The sequence below is a fragment of the Dermacentor variabilis genome, chromosome 2, assembly GCF_050947875.1.
Source record: "Dermacentor variabilis isolate Ectoservices chromosome 2, ASM5094787v1, whole genome shotgun sequence".
Lineage (NCBI taxonomy): Eukaryota > Metazoa > Arthropoda > Arachnida > Ixodida > Ixodidae > Dermacentor > Dermacentor variabilis.
Window position 1 is genome coordinate 262,168,583 of NC_134569.1, and position 17,118 is coordinate 262,185,700.

The 17,118-nt window shown below is 46.7% G+C and overlaps 1 pseudogene; it reads left to right on the plus strand.

Moving 5' to 3' along the window:
- Positions 1-597: 597 nt before the first annotated feature.
- LOC142570777 (uncharacterized) lies at positions 598-15,131 on the plus strand (annotated as a pseudogene).
- Positions 15,132-17,118: the final 1,987 nt, after the last annotated feature.

Genomic DNA, 17,118 nt, shown 5'->3' on the forward strand with positions numbered 1-17,118 from the left:
CAACTTTGATTTATCGTTGACACAAGTGCCGCACTTGATGAAGCTAGTCAGTTTTTTACTGAAAAGAAACGATTTCCAGACACAAAGTTCCTTTTCAAGAAGTTTGCGGGGATCTCGACTTTCATTTCTACCGTCCTGAATGTGTGCCTTCTTGGCGAATGTGATGGAGACCTCAAGAAATGGAAAGAAATGAAAGCAACATGTCCGCAATGCACACAGCTGTATACAGGCGATGCCCTTACGGCGCAAGAAAGTTTCTTTGTCAATCTTCCCATGGGGCAGCAGATCACTTCAATTCTATCATCTGAAAAAACTTCCAGGGCGCTGAAAAACTCTTTAGATGTACTGTCACATCGTTCAGAGGCCGCCTTCATGACAGACATTACAGACAGAAGTTTGCATCAGCAGCAACGCAAGGATCTCGGTCTCGGTGCTGTGGACTTGACCATGACGATAAACACTGATGGAAGTGCGGTTTTCAACTCGTCAAAGTTTTCAATATGGCCCGTTCAGACGATAGTTAATGAGTCGCCTCCAGAATCGCTGCCCAAAAATGTTACAGTTGCCATGCTGTGGTAGTGCCAGTGCCATCCAGATATGACATTGGTGCTGGAGGCATTTGCCAAGCAAATGGACTCTCTCGCCGAGACTGGGATCAACTGGACGTGTGACGGAGAGACCTTTCACTCAAAAGTGAGTAATTCCTTCTATTTGTTCTTGTAATTATCATCTAGAAAATGTAAAGGCACATAATCTATCCCTCCTCACAATTCCAAAACCAAAAAATGAACACATTTAAAAAGTGTGAGGACGATGGGATTGAAAATACTTATTGTTGCACTAGCTTTTTTTTTCTTTTTGGAAGCGCCATTTCTGTAATTTGATTTCGATTGCTGTATAAGGTGTCAAAAACTAACCAGCCTGCAAAATAACTTTTTATTTTTAAGGTGAGTCGCAAAATTGAATTGCAATTCTTTTTTTACTTAGGTTATTCTAATGAATAATGTTATTGTTGTCAAAAGACTAATTGTCAACACATTAGATTTTGAGCCAAGTGTAATATACCAGTGTCACACGGCCACTTGCAATCGCCATTGAGCCCGATTCGGATAGAAATTCTGGACCACAGTTGGCACCCTCGCGCCGCTTGCACAAAGGAGCCGTTCTGGACCGAGAAATTCTATCCCAACTGGGCTCGATCGCAATTGAAAGGGCAACGTTTGAAAACCATATGACAACTTCCCATTTTTACATCAAAGACCTTATTTTCCTTTTTCGGTCTTTACAGTTCTACTGTTTCACTGGTACGGCTGATGCCCCAGCCAGGGCTCTGATGCAGAACACGGTCCAGTATAATGGATACTTTGGGTGTGGCTGGTGTTTGCACCTTGGCAAGTGCATTGAATGTAAACAAACTCACTTTTGTAGAAAAACATCTATCTTACTGCATTTTAATCTGTGTACGGGCTTTTACATCACTATTTTGCCACTGTAAATCGGTTTATGCATTCTTATTTCCTCTACACAAACTTGTGTTTTGAGCATTCTTTTTGCAAAATAGTTTTCCCTCAAGTAAATGTCAGTGTACATTTATAAATGCCAGCCTTTCTTTTTTTTTTACTTGTACAAACTTTTTGAAAGCTTAGTGGGAACTTCACATCAGCATGCAGTGACGCGGCTGTTGGGAGTGCCACATGTATGCAGGAATATTAATACAAGTTGGAATATCCATTATTCATTGCAGCAAAGGTATATTTGCCTACCAGTTAGTATTGTACTTAATTTATTTCCTTTATATTTATTCGGCAGGAACAGTCAAGTATCCTGCCACAGCTGTGCCCGACAGGACCAAAGAAGGAATGGTCGAAGACATGGCTCACAGAAGCGGAGTGAATGTTCGGGGAGTGAAGGGGCCGTCCCCACTGATAAATTTGTTGGGATTTGATATTGACGCGTATATTCTACTTAGAAGACAACGACGATGGGGACATTAACGGACTCCGTCCAGTGGGTGGCTGAGATTGGGTGAGGACGAAAAAGACGTGCCTTGGTTCCATTTGTTTTTGAACAGGTTGTCCGGCTGTACTTGAACGTCTCCCTGTCTTCTGACCGCGTTGTACCGCGACACTGGTGGAGGTGCTGGGTACTGAGTTCGCCTGATGCCCCGGTGTCCTTCTGGGAGTCGTTCATCTAGCCCGGAGGCATTGTCACCAGTTACGACACCCGTGCATCGCTTTAGTCGCCGACTGCTAGCCCTTGCCCCGGAGTATTCACCTCTTCAACCACCGCTCTCCGGCAGCTGCACACATCTCGCAATGGCCGAAACCAGCTCATCGCAAGCACCACAAAGCAGCCGCTTTCCCAGTCCACAACATGTAACCGTTCTGCATCCACTGGTTCCCGATCGCTATCGCGGTGCAGTCTTCGAAGACATTGAAGACTGGCTTGACAAGTATGAACGCGTCGCACAGATTAACCAGTGGACTGAGCAGCAAAAGCTTTCCCACGTCTATTTCGTCCTTGACGACAGTGGTCGTACTTGGCATGAGAACCGCGAAGCTAGCCTGACGACATGGAGTGACTTTCGGCAGAAGATCACGGATACTTTTGCAAGTGCCGACCGACGCGACCACGCCCAGCAGATGATAGAGCGACGGGTGCAACAACCTAATGAGTCGGTCACAGTGTTCGCCGAGGACATGGCCCACCTCTTTCGTAGAGCCGACCCGAACATGCCCGACAATAGGAAGCTGCGCTACCTCATGCGAGGTGTAAAAGAGCAGCTGTTCGCGTGGCTTGTGCGGAATCCACCAGTCACCGTCACTGACTTTATCAAAGAGGCTACGGCTATTGAGCGGGCCCTTCATCAACGGTGCAGGCAGTACGATCGACTGTCCACCAGCAATGCAATCAATGCCGCCGCAGGGACTGCCGGGTATTAGAATTCCTTGCGTTAATTGATCAGAGAGCTTGTCAGAGAGGAAGTGCAAAAGATTCTGACACCAACGTTGGATAGACCTGTAGCACAAATCGCCGAAGTGGTGCGCGACGAAATCAGGCAGGCGTTCCCGGCAGCCGATTTTCAAGATAACCAGTGTCCCATGACTTACGCCGCCGCTGTCCGATGTCCACCACCCGTCACAACCACACCGCCGTACCAACAGCCTCCAACAGCCGCTCCTTGGTCGCCGCCGCAAAAGGATGCTTCGAGGCGCGCACCCGTTATGCCGCTGCAGTCACACCAGCAGCCGTCGTTCGCCGCCCCTTGGTCAACGCCGCAAAACGACGCTACGGGACGGCCGCAATTGCGGAGAACCGACGTATGGCGCACCATTGATAGGCGACCACTTTGTTTTCACTGCGGAGGCGCCGTCCATATTCCGCGTAATTGCTGGCATCGCGACACGTCATTTCAACCTCATCGTCCGTGGTCCTATGGTCGACGTGCAAATGACGATTCCATGCTACGCCGCGACCACGCTACTTTTCGGGAACCTCCAATAGCGCACCCGAATGACGAATCCGTGCCCAACGATAGGTCCGATTTCGGCCGTCGGTCGCGCTCTCCAACCCCTCTACGTCAGGTGGCTTCACCTACTGGACGTGCTTTTGCTGACTTTCGAGGACGAAGGTCGCCCACCCCACGCCGGGGAAACTGAAGGCGGCGACCTCTGGGGGTAAGGTTGTAGGCCCACTGCAAGACAATAAAAAGCCCCCGACACTCTCGCCGTAGAACGACGTGAAGCCGATAAACCCCGACACCAAAGAAATTGTGAGCGCCGACATTGATGTTTTGGTGGATGGACAGCCGGTGACAGCGTTAGTCGATACTGGTGCCGACTTCTCTATAATGAGTCAGGAACTCGTCCTCCGCTTGAAGAAAGTAAAGACGCCATGGACGGGACCTCACATAAGGACGGCAGGCGGTCAATTACTGATGCCTACTGGAAAATGTGCTTCTAGAATTAATATCGGGGGTTCTTCTTTCGTGGCCGCTTTCATCGTTCTGCCTGTGTGCTGTAAAGATTTGATTATTGGAATGAATTTTCTGAAAGAAAATGGCGCCGTAATTTACATCCCGGATCGCATGGTGACGTTTTATAAGAGTCTTGGTTTAGTCTATTGCTTAACGCCGCAACACCACTCCTTTCATCTAAGAGAAGACGACGTTGTCATCCCACCTCGATCATGTACCCTTGTTTCGGTAGCATGTGACGTACCGTTTCATTTCAAAGGCATTGCCGACCAAATAACCACGTTGTTGTTCACTCATGGTATCTCGGTCGCACGAGGAATCGTAAATGTCACCGACGGGCGCACGAACCTGTTGCTAACAAATTTTAGCACAAAGCGACGGCGCCTTCGAAAGGGCACGGCTGTGGCTTATTTTGACGGTGTTGCGGATGTCCGCGGCTGCTGTTCACTACTCGAAGAAGCACCTACGCAAGACCCAGCTCCTGTACTTGACGTCAGCACTGCTTTGTCGCCACACGAACGAGAACGGCTTCTTACGCTACTGGCCAAATTCAGCGACTGCTTTGCGTCGACGTGCAGCGTCGGTCGGACACCTCTAACAAAGCACCGAATAATTACAGAGGATACGGCAAGACCAATTCACCGAAATCCTAATCGTATTGGTCCCAGAGAACGTGAAGCATACAAGTGACAAAAATGCTTAAAGATAACGTGATACAAGCATCAATGAGTCCCTGGGCATCTCCTGTTGTTCTAGTCAAGAAAAAGGACAGCAGCTTGCGTTTCTGTGTGGACTACCGAAAACTAAATCAGGTGACAAAGGAAGACGTGTACCCGCTTCCCCGTATAGACGATTCAGTCGACAGGCTTCAACAGGCGCGTTACTTCTCTTCAATGGACTTAAAAAGCGGATATTGGGAAATCGAGGTAGACCCGAGAGACGGCGAAAAAAACTGCTTTTGTGACACCAGACGGCCTATACAAATTTAAGGTCCTGCCTTTCGGCTTGTGCTCTGCCCCTGCTACGTTCCAACGCGTCATGAACACTGTGCTTCATGGCCTGAAGTGGGAAACCTGCTTAGTGTACCTCGACGACGTCATCGTGTTCTCCGCAACATTTGAACAACATCTCGAACTGCTTGAAGCGGTTCTGCAGTCCATCCGGTCCGCCGGCCTCACCCTAAAGCCGGAGAAGTGCCACTTTGGCTTCGCGGAACTACAATTTCTCGGTCGCGTCGTCAGCCACGGAGGTGTCCGCCCGGATCCCCAAAAAATTGCCGCCGTAGCAGAGTTTCCCGTACCATCCAATAAAAAGGCTGTCAGGCGCTTCCTCGGCCTCTGTGCCTATTACCGGCGGTTTATTGCAGACTTCGCTCATATTGCGTCGCCGTTAACTCGCCTGACGAGAGACGACGTTGCTTTTGTATGGGGCGACGAAGAGTAAGGTACATTCAACGACTTGCGGGAACGTCTCCAGACATCTCCAGTGCAACACTTTGATGACACCGCTCCTACATTGCTCCACATTGATGCAAGTAATGTTGGCTTGGGAGCTGTTCTTGTGCAACAGCAGGAGGGCACAGAAAGAGTACTTGCCTATGCAAGTAGAACACTCTCACGCACAGAGGCTAGTTACTCCACGACTGAGAAAGAATGCCTCGCCGTAGTATGGGCGGTTATGAAATTTCGCCCATATTTGTATGGCCGCCACTTCACAGTTATCAGCGACCACCATTCACTGTGTTGGTTGACAAACCTTAAAGATCCTTCGGGACGACTGGCGCGTTGGAGACTACGGTTGCAAGAGTTTGACATGACTGTCAAGTACAAGTCGGGGAAACGACATACGGATGCTGATTGCCTATCTCGATCGCCGATAGAGTCTTCTGCTCCACCCGAAGGAGATTCGGCATTTCTTTGTGTTCTGGACACATCCATCATCGCGCAACAACAACGGGACGACCCTGAGTTGCTTGAACTCATCAATTACTTAGAGGGCAGATCTGCGAAACCGCCTAGAGTTTTCGCAAGAGGACTGTTGTCGTTTTGTTTGCGAGCGAAAGTACTTTACAAACGAAACTTTTCTTCAACCGGGTCCCCCTATCTGCTCGTCATTCCTGCAGCTCTTCGTGCGGAAGTACTTGAAGCCTGTCACAACGAGGTGACTTCCGGTCACTTAGGCTACACGAGAACGCTGGCCAGAGTGCAGCAGAGGTACTACTGGCCGAGACTTACCACCACCGTGAAACATCACGTTCGCACTTGCCTCGACTGCCAGAGGCACAAGTCGCCTCCGTCGCAACGAGCCGGCCTCCTACAACACGTCCAGGTTCCTCGAAGACCATTTGACCAAATCGGAATGGATATATTGGGCCCACTTCCTACTTCTACTGCAGGGAATCGCTTTGTTATCGTAGCAACCGACTATCTCACACGTTACGCTGAAACAAAGGTAATCCAGAGAAGTACAGCAGCCGAGGTGGCACGCTTTTTCATTGAGCATGTTGCGTTGTGTTGGGCTTCACCCCTGACTACATGCACTGTGTTTTGCTTGGAGTGAGTCGCCAGTTTATGGAGTTGTGGTTGTCTGGTGTTGGGGCTCCGTATTACATTGGATCACCTTAATGTGTTAGGACAATCGATCAAAGGCTATGTGCCATAAAGCCACCGCAGTGCATCACACGCCTGCCGAGATCTGTTCAACTGAGAAAGTTTTGGAAGGCAAGTGAGTGGCAGCAGTGGCTTTTATATTTCAGCCTTGTGTGTGTGGATGGAATGTTGCCAGACAAGTACATGAAGCACTTCAGCCTGCTGGTAAAAGCAATGTACATTCTACTTGCAGATACTGTCTCAGCTGAAGACATAAGGCAGAACACAGAACGCCTTGTGCAATTTGTTGTTAACTTTCAATTCCTTTATTCTAAAAAAGAAATGACATCAAATATGCATTTATTGCTACACCTTGCGAAAAGTGCTACAATGCAAGGGCCACTTTGGTCACACTCTTGCTTTGTTTTCGAAGCAGGAATAGGCAAGATTAAAAAAACATTGGCTGAAGGCTTAGCTTGGTTAAGCCTGGAAGATTGCGAAAGCAATACCCTTGGCTGCGCCCTCTCGGTAGCGCCGCAGTAGCGGCGCGCAAGGCTTCGCCTCCACGATCGATGCCGTGAGCTGGGGCCCCGTCTCTCGGTCTGGCGTGACGTCACACGGTCACGTGACGCGAAGCTGTGTAAGGAGGCGCCACGAACGCCGATGGGCCGAAAGCGCGAGCAGTATTGCTTTCGCAATAAAATTCATTACTTCTGCAAAGGGGTTGCCTCATCAGGTGATGAGCAGAGTGCTAATGGCCAACAAAGCTGGTGCGTACAAGGCAACTGCAAGTCGCCCAGTTAAAAATTTTCTGTGCTGTGATATGCGCAAGGACAAATCACTAGCCCTTTTAGGCAAACCAAGGCTTGTCAGTGTGTCTCTTCGTAGATTAATCGATGCACAGGCCCCACAGCAGATCACTGGCCCTGTTGAGGAGCATGACAGAGTTCGTATCTCTGGGCATGTGTTTCACTTTATTATTTAATCAGCGAGTCCCACGCTTTGCCAGAAAGGCGTTACAGCAGGGGGTTACAGACTTAAAGAAAACGCTTTTTCATCGATACAGCACACTTGCGTCTCTCGCAGCCGGTTTCGATCTCTGATAGTCATCACAAAGAAGGAATTGTAAAACATAGTTGTCTTGCACGGTACTCTTTCACTTTGTGTCGGTGATTATTTCTACTGGGTATGTAATTGGGTTGATAAAAGTAGTTATTACAAGCAATTCCAGTGTTACCATGAAAAATACAAAAGAAAAAAACTTCAACCGCAGTTTTTTTCTGCGCAAAGAAAGCGATTCCCTACCCAATTCCGTTTTCATAGCGGTACAGCTGTCTGTCCGCTTGTAGCGCCCTAAAACAAACCGCGCAGCTCTATTCTGAATTTTTTTCAAGTTTATCTATAGACCTGGCCTGCATCGGGTCCCATACAGGGCATGCGTACTCCAAAATTGACCTAATACAGGTGAGGTAGGCTGTGTTCTTTAAATTCTGGGGTGCCCTTTTTAGGTTCCGTTGGATAAAGTTAAGAGCCCTTGCTGCTTTACCAACAACATAATCAATATTAACATTCCATGAGCAATCATGCGATAAAACAACACCAAGATATTTGCATGTTGGTTCAGTAGTAATCACATACATATTTAGGCTGTAAGCTGTTTCAATTTGTTCCTTTTCTTTAAAAACACGCATGTGCACACACTTTTTTGAGTTCAACGTCATTTGCCACTTCTGGCACCACCTTGTAATACGATCCAAATCGTCCTGCAAAGAAACGCCGTCACTTGCGTTCCTAATCTGCCGATATAAAACACAATCATCGGCAAATAAACACATGCGCGATGAAATACCCACAGAAATATCATTAACAAAATTAAGAAATAAGAGCGGTTCAAGGATGGAGCCTTGTGGCACGCCTGACGATGCACCAACATAGGATGAACACCTCCCATTTAAAAGCACGCATTGACGCCTGTCGAACAAGTAATTGGTTATCCAAGTTAGCACATTCTGGTCAAAATTTAGAATCTGCAGTTTGACGAGGAGAAGGGAGTGTGACACGGTGTCGAAGGCCTTTCGAAAATCTAAAAACACACAAACTATTTGCCCCCCTCCCCCTCGTCAACGTTGGAAGCCAACTCATGAAAGAGCTCTACATATGTTGCGTAGTACAAGAAAATCCTTTGCGAAAACCGTGCTGCTCATTTATCAGAACATTATTATCTGTAAGATGGGTCAATATGTGCTTAAATAGGATATGTTCAAAAAGATTATATGATATCGATGTTAATGAAATGGGCCGGTAATTTGTTACATCCTTTTTGAGCCACCCTTATGAACCGGAACAATGTGGGAAATTTTCCAATCATCGGGTAAAGTGCCTGTTGAAAGGGACTTAGTGTAAATTATGTAAAGGTAAAGCGAAACGGGCGCAGCACATCGCTTCAGTACACGAGGAGAGATACCATCAGGACCAACTGCTTTGGATTCCTCTTGGCTTTCAAGAAGAGAACGTATACCGCGAACACTCAGTTCCACCGGCGGCATCAGTGGAAACGTGCTTGGGTGCGGTTGGGAAGGAGCGTCATGCTTAGGTAAAAACACGGATTGGAAATACGTATTTAAACACGTGGCTTTAGCTTCCTCATCGCCTATAACCATATATCATTAAAATTCAGTTCGCTGACTCCAACATTATCAGATCCGCACTCCTTGATATAATGCCAGAACGACTTGGGATTAGTTTTCATTTTATTATTGAGCCCCTCGAAATATCTCTCTTGTTTTTTCCACACTTGCTTTATACTGCTCCTTTAATGCTTGTAATTCTTTCGCGTGCTCACTGCTTACAGTTTTCTTTAATTTATGGAAAACTCGTCGCCTTCTCCTGGTTTCTCTCAAAATACCTGACGTCATCCATGGCTTCTTGCATTTATTAATCTTGCCTGCTTGTATCGCAGGTATATACTTATCCACAAGGGCTAACACCTTGTCCCTAAACTTAAACCATAAATCGTTTACACTATCGGTTTCAGCAAGGCACTCAAACACGGGCAAATAATCTTCTAGCTTTTGAGCTATGCTTGAGTAGTCACCCTTGCTGAATAGAAAAATCTTTCTTGTTGCACAACTTAAGGTTCTTCTGCTCTCTTTTTTTATGTCTGCAACAACTGCCATGTGGTCACTGATACCTGAGATAATACTGACATTATTCACCAAACTGGGGGAATTCGAGAACACGAGGTCTAGAACGTTATTATTTCTAGTTGGGCAAGTAACAAATTGAATAGGACCGAAATTGTCAATAATATTTTTCATTTCTATGCTTACACGGCACCCAGTGCTGCTTACACATATTCCATCACGCCATTCTAAGTCTGGCAGGTTAAAATCACCAGCAAGAATGAAAGGTCTGCTTGAAACTTCCGAGATAATTTCATTCAGCGATTGAAGGGTATTGTAATCATAGTTCGGTGGTCGGTAAAAGGCACCTACGGCGAATTTAGGGTAACTGTGCACCAAACAGATTCGACATCACACGGACTGTCTAAGGCGGCAGATTTCAGGGAACTTCACACAAGTAAAAATACACCGCCCCCATGGCTCGGCCTATCTCTACGATACGCGACAAATTCGTTCGGAAAGACTTCACGATCGCCGATATAAGGGTTCAGCCAAGATTCCGTGCCAATAACTACGTCAGCTCTCACCGTCTAAATTAGTCCTGCCAATTCTTCCGTCTTATTCGTTACACTTCAACAGTTTATCAAAACGGCGACCAGGTTGTACGTGCCGCGTTATTTTTTTTTCACGCAAGCATCATTCTTTTCTTTTTAGTGGAGCAACTACCTTCTTTTCGTCATCCCATATGTAAGTTTTTTCAACAAGAGTAAGCCTATCAAAATTCATTTTAATTTTTGTTTTCTCGCCTTTGTGCGGCTTACCGTATTCCCATAATCGTTTCCGTACTTCCCGAGTAGCTGGCGCATAATCCTGATCAACTCCGAACTCTGACCCCTTAAATTTTCTTGCGATGGACAAAATTTCTTGTTTTTCTTTATACGAAGAGAGGTTTACGATAATCGACCTCTTTTTTGTTCTCGGTATAGACCAATCCGATGTGCTCTTTGTAGTGATGCAACTTCAATTCCTAGCTTGTGGCCAACGATCTTTTTAATCAATTCCTCCGATTGGTCCCATGTTCCCGCCCTGTTGTCATCCACTGCGTAAAACAAAAGGTTTTGTCTCTGACCTCTGTTCTCTAGGTCAATATTCTTAACCTGCAAATCCCTGAATACTTTCTGAAGAGTTTCAAGTTCATCCTTATGTTCTGCAACTGCTCTACCAAGGTCGTGAACTTGTTCGTTAGTTGATTCAAGGCTGCCTTTTGTGTCCGCTGTCATTCCTTCGTGTGTGGCGATCCTGGGTTCAATAGCATTTAGCTTATTCAAGATTGCAGTCTGCCCCTTTTTGAAGGCTTTGCAATATTTCCATTTCGACAGGACCCGGATTAAGTTCGATATCTCCGGAAAGCAGCAAAAGCAGGAACACGTACAAAAATCTGTTAATTAAATTATGGGGTTTTACGTGCCAAAACCACTTTCTGATTATGAGGCACGCCGTAGTGGGGGACTCCGGAAATTTCGACCACCTGGGGTTCTTTAACGTGCACCTAAATCTAAGTACACGGGTGTTTTCGCATTTCGCCCCCATCGAAATGCGGCCGCCGGGGCCGGGATTCGATCCCGCGACCTCGTGCTCAGCAGCCCGACACCATAGCCACTGGGCAACCACGGCGGGTCAAAAATCTGTTGGAAAATAGAAAAGACCTACTTCGAGGCGCACGCGCTCGCTTACGACAGTAAGCATCAGCAAACACCATAGTGGGAGGAGCCGGCGACGCACACAATAGCCGTGAGACTCGAATAAGGTAATGCAAACCAACCTGCGTGAACAACAGGGGAATCAGCTGCATGTCTGCCAGCGTGCCGGCTCTAAATCCCACAAGGCAGAAGCGTTGCTCTTCTATATAGTGTCCACTCTGGTCACGTGGGCGTCGATTTCAAGCGGCGATTGGTCGATGGCAATCGCTCAAATTCTACCACGCGCCGAGCGCTGCATGCACTGAAGATAATGGGCCTTGAATTGTTGATGCGGCTTAACAAGTCGTGGGATGTGACACCCGCCGAAGATGAAAGTACCGCCGAAGTTTCGTTTCGACCATGAATAAACTGTGTGCTGCCGACAACCACACCGAGCCAGAAGGTGATTCCAAGACTTGCGAAAACCTGCGTGAACAACAGGGGAATTAGCTGCATGTCTGCCAGCGTGCCGGCTTCAAATCCCCACAGTGAACAATACCAAAGGCTTGACAGAACCGACTGCACAGCTGTACGACTGACAAACAATATGCATGCAAAGATACAGCATATTGTCTCAGTGAGCTGCAACAACAGAAAGAGAATTTACTTCGTATCGAAGAGCTATGTTAGTTCTCTCTCTTTTGGCACAACACACATTTCAAGCTTTCAAAAGTGGGTGAAAGAGGGGGTCATAGAGGTTGACAATAAAACAGCTGCATGCCTTTGGATTGAATGTGGTGGAATGCAATTTTTTGGAATCTCGTCAATCGTTTCCTGTAATAAATTTTGTACTGAAGTTTTGTTTACATTTCGCTTTTTATGAAATAACTTTAAATATAAGCACGATTTGTGAGTATGCTTGCTATGAGCTGTATACATATTGTTACAGAACAAAATCGGAAGTGTCCTTCCACTCTGTGAAGAAGGATGACCAGCGGAGCTGAGTATGTGGGCCCCTTAATGGCAAACTGCACCTCCACCGTGGTTCGGCCCGGCATTGAACTATCTTCAGGATCGGCCCACATATGGGGAGTGCTTAATGCCTGCTTCACCTCCACCGCGGGTCGGCGGAGGTGATGCTTAGAACATTTAATGTCATGGTTTTCAGGAAATTAGTATTCAGCAAAGTTTAAACTAGCTACAAAACCCCATTTAAAAGTTAAAATGTTTGTGTTGTTCAGTTCCTCTGGATAAATTGTTGAATGTTAATAACAAACGAGTGTTACTTCCTCTGGTATCTTTGAATGTTACTAATAAAAGTTTCCGAAAGCATCCTTTAGTACAACGCTAAAGACCATGCGGTTGGCAACTTCACACTGTAGCACCTGTCGACATTGATGTCATCAACTTGATGTGTTCTGTGGCTCTTGGGCTTTCTGTGATGTCACCCGAGCTGTGTTGACGTTTCCGATTGGGATGTTTGTGCATAGAGCATGATGGGAGACGATACTACTTTGTTGCCAGGCTGTTTGCCAGATGCAGTTACCAGGTAGCATGCTGAAGAGATTTCGCTTTTCAACTTTATTTCAGACATGTTATTGTGGCTTATGAGGTCTCAACATAGAAAACTGAATAATTATTGATGCGGTTACTGCCTACAACATGAATATTTCGCTGAACATAAATGTGAAATAAAATTCTATAATTAGAATTAACCTAGAACAAGATTGTAAAATCAGTGACCTTAAAACCATGCTGCATGCTTAGGAAATGCATAGCAATTTATACGTTTCGACTCTTTTACCTTGAGTATGCCACTACGACGTGGAACTTGAAAACTAATAAACTTGTTAACTGGAAGCTATTCAGAACCGCTTTGTTACTTGCATGTAAAAGAATGTCTTATTGTCAGGACCATTTCAAAGGTCACTGTACTTTTTCCAAGCTAACTCTTCGATTGAATCTTGTGTGAAAATACAGGATTCCTGGTTGTGCTATATTATGTTCTCTTAGAACTTGCATTCTCCGTTATTGTTTATTCATTTTTTCTTCCTTTGTACAAGAGTCTACTTTATTTTGCATGATCACGTTTGCTTTGTTGGCATTATTATGCATTGTTTGTGTATTCACGGCGCTATTTTTCATTGTTTGATATTTCATGTATTATTGTTTCTTTTCTTTTTTGTTCCTGTCCTGGCCGTGTAATAACATAATTTGTTTTGTCTACTACCTGAGAGGATGTCCCTCTACAGCTTTATGCTCAGAGAACTCATTCTATATCTTCAATTTTGTTACACATATTAGTAACTCAATAAAACATGATTCTGATTCTGAAAAGTGAACATATCTAATGCCGCCAACATGCATTTCATGGTAATGTTAGTGCTGTACTTATTAAATATAGTGCTTTTTCTCTCGTAGGATAAACAAATAAAACAAGCTTACTGAAGCGATGTTCGTGCCCCTGATGATGTTTTCGCTGAAGCATTCAGAAACCTCGTACTGCAACCAGTGACATGAATATTTGTGGTAGAACACCATCTAAAACACTTCTTGAACATTATCTTTTTCTTTGCTTCAAAGTTTCTTTTTTTGACAGTGTTTATTCTTTGGTATATTATGTTTACATTGAACAAGTAGTATTTTGGCAATCTGTTCCTTATGTATGAACAGTATTTAGGCACAGTCTCTATTGCATCGTATATTTTTGTATAGATTTAATCATGTAACCCCTGCTCATGTGCCTTTGGATAAATGTAGTCACATAAATAAAAATTTTAGGCTCTTCATCTAACACGTCAATGCTTTTGTCCTTTCAAACATGAAATAAAGAGCCTGAAGTATCTGATCTCAATGTGTAGACAGCTTCCATATAAATTTCACAAAATTATGTAATAGTAATAAAACATTTTCGCCAAATCACTGAAGGAGTTGCTATTTATGAATTGTACGTGTAGATCGTAATTATGGTACTAATCAAAGATATGCTGGCACACACACGACAGACATATAGGCGTATGCCTTGACATGGGGCTGGCCCTTTCTGAAATTTGACAGATACCCAGCCTTTGATTACACTGAAAAAATATTTGCGCCCTTTGTACTACTATTTTGCTTGCTCCCGCAGCAGAAAAACTGCATACAGGGGCCTTGACAATGCAGGTTCATCTGCAAATATTAGATACATCACCTTGCACCCACTTGCCCGTCTATTGAAGAACGTAACTTAAGTTGCAGCCCATGCTTGACTTGATTTAAATGATGCTTGTTGTGAATGCACCAGAGGAAGCCGATGAGCGTCCAGGGCACGTTCATGCCAGGCGTAAGAGTCAAGCAGGGGCTCCAACTTCAGTTGCATATCGAATGCGCGGTTTATGTTTCACAATAAAATAATATGCACTTTTTCTCGATCTGAATTTGCTAAGATCATTCAATGGCAACTTTCACGGTGCATGTGTCATTTCCATCTAGATGCATGTAGAATACTACTATCATTATAGGAACAAGAACTACCCATTTTGGGATTCATGAAGTGAAGTTACAGGTTAACTGATTGATGTAAACTGTGATACGATACGAACATTTGACTCCCAACCGGGAACATTTACTGCTCATCGGGTCTTTACCTGTAAATTTCATCGCCAGTTGGTGCCCAACTGTCGAGCCAGTTGATTTCTACTCAGCCTCCAACTGGGACCAGTTGCTGGCCAACTGGTCTGTACCTGGAAATAACAGGTACAGACCAGGTGACTGGTGGACCAAGTGAATAACTGGTGACCGGGTAACAGGTGACAATAGCAATAACAGCTTACTCCCGCGCTGTGCGATAACATTTGTTAAACGGCGAAACGTGGTCGCCCGATAAAGGTAGGCAAGTACACGTGTCAATACCCCCGTCTTAAAAAAAAGCAGCGACCCGATGCTGCAAACACACAAAAGTAATAAAGAAAAACACCCGTAGCAAAAAACAACAAAACAAGGAAGTTCGTCAGCGTCCGTAAAAGTGTTTAAGACGCACCACGCGGACAACTTCAGGTCGTGAGCGGCGCCGCTATAAATGCGAAATGCCGTCTGGCACGACCTCATAGTCCAGTGCGCCAATACGTTGAATGACCTTTGTGGGGTTCTCACACCCGTACTCTTGGGACAAAGGAACGACAACACAGTAGTGCAAACAATCACAAGGGCATTTATTGCACCTTTCATAGATCAATGCCTGCTAGCCGAGTTGCTATATCCCCAAAACATGCCGATGGGCGCGCGACAAGTCTAGGAAGTCCGACTCACCGCGGCCGGATAGCGAGCGAATATGTTCGCCCCATACTGGATCTCAACGCCTGGTCGTTCGCGCGTACGGGCGCGCGAACGGTGGCGCGTTCCAAGGAGGCCACGCGAGACGGTCTCGCAGAAGTATGGATCGGCACACGCGCGGGACGTCCGCGGCGCTGGCTGACCCGCCACCAAAGATCAAGAGCCTCCCTTTTCCGCGCCTGAGTAACCCCGCCGTGAGGCGGCGTTAGCAGCGCAACACTCACGCCATCTCTCGTACTGCGCTTCAACCACACCGACAGCCGCGAGCCCCAGGCCACGCGGCGAAGCCGGATTACAGGAGAAGGGAGCCATGCGGAAAAACAAGGCATCAGGGGACGCATGTGAGTCGCGCATCCCCACATCCCCCCAACCTTAGATCACTACATATTCCGGCTACACATGTCACACGGTCAAACATCAACGCGTGCTTCGCGAACAAGGTAGTACATGCAACAGTGGCCGCGCCGAGGGAATGTCCACACGCTGTCCATAGCATGCGAGCCGACATTGTCCCTGGGTGCACCGCTGGCGTCCGCTGGTCACAGCAGCAGCTTTGCAGACTCCACGGCACGATTCCAGGCCAAGACTCCGGAAACGGCGACGCAGTAGTCGGCACGAGCAAGCGTCCCTCGCGCCCTGCTGGCGAGAGCCGCAGTAGCCGTCGGTGACCGCCGGCTCTTTTCCACGCCGCCGAGAGAGTAAAACATCTTTATTAATAATATTTGAATGGCGAGAGCAGTGTGGGAGGAACGCTCCGTCCAGGGTCCCTAAGATGATTCCGGCGATGTTTAGAGCCCGTTGTATCACAGCTCGGAGGACCTCGGGAGGTCCGTCGCGGAGGGCATCGTCCCACAGCTCTTTGTTGCGTAGGGGGTAAAGGAGGGTTGGCAAGGGAGGAAAGAGGTTTGCAGTGCACTCAATCGTGACGTGGAAGATTGTGGGCGAACTGCCACAGCCAGGGCAACAATCTGCATAACAGTGTGGGTAGAATTTATTGAGAGAGACAAGATTTGGAAAAGTTGCGGTTTGTAACTGGCGTAATGCCACTGCTTCCTCCAGCGAGGACGGCCGTGGTGCGGCGTGGGTGCGACGAATGCGTGTATAATGACGAAGTATGTCTTTGTAACGGAGCAAGGGATCCCCCCCACTCTGAACTAGTCGCCACACCACGCCGAGTCGCCCGGAGGGAAATTTCTCTGGCAACCGTTTGTGCGCGTTCGTTACCCGGCAGCGAGGTATGACCAGGGGTCCAGAGTAAGTAGATGCGGGGAGGTGTAGTTGGTGTATTTTGCGGGATCTGTTTGAGAATCGAGGGTTGCGAGCTGGATACAGGCGGCCGCCGAAGTCGCTGCGCCGAACCGGCCACAGCTTCACCATTGCCCGGGGTGGCTCGTTGTAGTCAGGGGCAGCAGCGCAGACGATGTGAAGGTGACAGCAAACCA